This window comes from Austrofundulus limnaeus, unplaced genomic scaffold (genome assembly GCF_001266775.1).
Source record: "Austrofundulus limnaeus strain Quisiro unplaced genomic scaffold, Austrofundulus_limnaeus-1.0 Scaffold43, whole genome shotgun sequence".
Classification (NCBI taxonomy): domain Eukaryota; kingdom Metazoa; phylum Chordata; class Actinopteri; order Cyprinodontiformes; family Rivulidae; genus Austrofundulus; species Austrofundulus limnaeus.
In genome coordinates, this window is record NW_013952445.1 from 2,374,242 (window position 1) to 2,376,570 (window position 2,329).

General features: G+C 38.7%; 1 protein-coding gene across 16 annotated transcripts in view; it reads right to left on the bottom strand.

Annotated features, from left to right (window-relative positions):
- The window catches only part of LOC106517014 (calcium-activated potassium channel subunit alpha-1), a 90,009-nt gene that overhangs the window by 86,003 nt on the left and 1,677 nt on the right, over positions 1 to 2,329 (bottom strand). The gene's annotated exons all lie outside the window — the stretch shown is intronic.

Sequence of the window (2,329 nt, forward strand, 5' to 3'; positions counted from 1 at the left end):
CATTAGCACCTCTAGTAATATATTTACTGAGAAAAATGGTGACGTGTTCAATACTTATTTTACTCGCTGTATAAGATTTTTTCTTTCTGCTTACCTTTCATTTTTATTTGATGTGTATTTTTTGTATGCGAATTTGTTTTTAAATTAAATAAATAAATTTAGTCAAAAAATAAAATAAAATAATAGAGTACTTATGGAAATAAACATAAGTTTACTGTGAAAGCATGAATAAAAAATACTTTTGCACCCTTATTATTTAGCCTCAGGCTGAATAGTAAGCATATTTACCGGTTCTTCTAGGAACAAACAATAAAAACAGTCCTTCCAAGAAAGTTGACGTGACAGAACCTGCAACTCCTTTCCCTCCGACTGAGAGTACTGTGCCGTTTACACTGAACGCTGTTTCTTTCCTCTTCCTAGTTCTATAATAGCAGTGATTTATCACAACTACAAATAATGGGTTTCATTGATTACCATTAGACTGGGGGACACGGCTCAGAGATGGAGAGCCAGTTTCAGACCCAGGAGCTGTCAGGGCACAAGAGAACAGGACATAGTGGGCAGTGAACGCCTCACAGAGGAGGAAGCAAACAATCTGAAAACCCAGTAAAGAAGGAAAGAGATTATCAACTCTTTTCAGTGAACAATGCACAAAATGCTTGATGTTTGGTTCTGGTAATGACAGACTGGTGGGGGGGAGGGGAGGGGGTCCTCCAACACAACCTGCCACATCTCACAGGCCAGACAACTGCATAACACAGYGAGAGAGATTTACTCTTATAATGAAATCCTTTGCTTGCCAGTTGCTTAGCAACTAAAACACTTATTCATATGGCACATACTGTAAGCACCTGACACTGCAGTTCTGACTGGAGCAAGACTGATTCTTGGATAAGAAATAGAGTGTGAAAACAGGACCAGGACAGAGGGATAAAATGATTGCCAGCAGTGCAAAAAGGGYGAAAAGAGGGTGGGGGGTGTGTATGAAAAGATGACCCGTCTCTGGCCGACTCCCACAGAGTAACACAACAGGTTGATGGAGCTCAGCAGCTTCACTTGGCAAAAAGCAGAGCAGTAAAACAGAACCTGACTGCTCTTTTATTCGCACRCTGTTCAGCTGCGGAAACAAACACATTTATGTCCATTTCTGACCCAGATGTGTAACAACCACAAAAACTCCAGCAAAAACAGCAAATACCAGGAATTAATCAACCTTTTAATACGTTTGACCATAAATGTGGAAAAAGGTTGGCAGTGCTCTTGCTGCCTTTCATCTTTTTTTTTTTTTACATGAACACTTTTGGTAATCCATCTTTGGTTTCTCTAAAATCATGCATTTTGCTGTGCTTTCCATCATTTCAAATTCATAGTGATTATGCAATGCTTCCCAACAGCAGAATGATCGCACACTGAAGAAATTAACTTCAGCCTTTTCAGCTTCAGCACAGGCACAGAAATGATATAGATGTCTTCCTGCAAAAGGTCAGCACCACCCTGCAAGCAGGCTTCGTCATTTCTCCTCCACTCTGAGAAATAAATCCACAAAGACTAAATGCTCCTTTCCTGGCACCACTATTGGCCAATTTATCATTTTTTWAAACAAGATCGGGATATGGATATATAAATTTTAAAAAAGTCTCCCTTTCATAAAAGACCTGTTCAGCCCCACTGCTCTATAGAGGCACATATCTTTTCWCAGACCAAATATAAGATAAAACACCAGAGAATGATCTAAAGTGCAGAAATCAGCAGCAGCAATCATTTTCAGGCAACTTTGGGAATACCTATAAAACCAACTTCATTGGCATTGCTTTGCAATAGGGCAAATTATAATGTAATGATGTGCATGTTATTTCATAAAGCACACTAAATTTAGCCATTTTGATTTATGTTGGTGATTAAATGATGAGTAATGATAATGCTACGGACCAATTATTAGGGTGATACATTTTAATCAGACGATATCGACCATTGTAATTGGCAATCAGCCATGCCTGTATCAACTTAACCAATTACGAAGTGGGAAAATGAAGATCCAGCAGCTACAACGAGCTTGGTGTAGCCCGTATTTAATTTTAGGCAAGCTATATTTTGCAGGAGGTGTGTGTGTGTGTGTGTGGGTTGATCAAAAGAACAAACAAAATTGAGGTTACATATCAGACATCAGCTGCACTGACTTCTAAAGTTTCGCAAAKACCATGAATAAATATTGATCGACTTTTAGTTAATGCCAGAGAAATTAACCAAGTCTTATGCAACAGATTCTGGACTCTGATCCTGAAATAGCAAAAGTTATACAGACTTTTATAGAGCTGCTAATGCAGAGCTT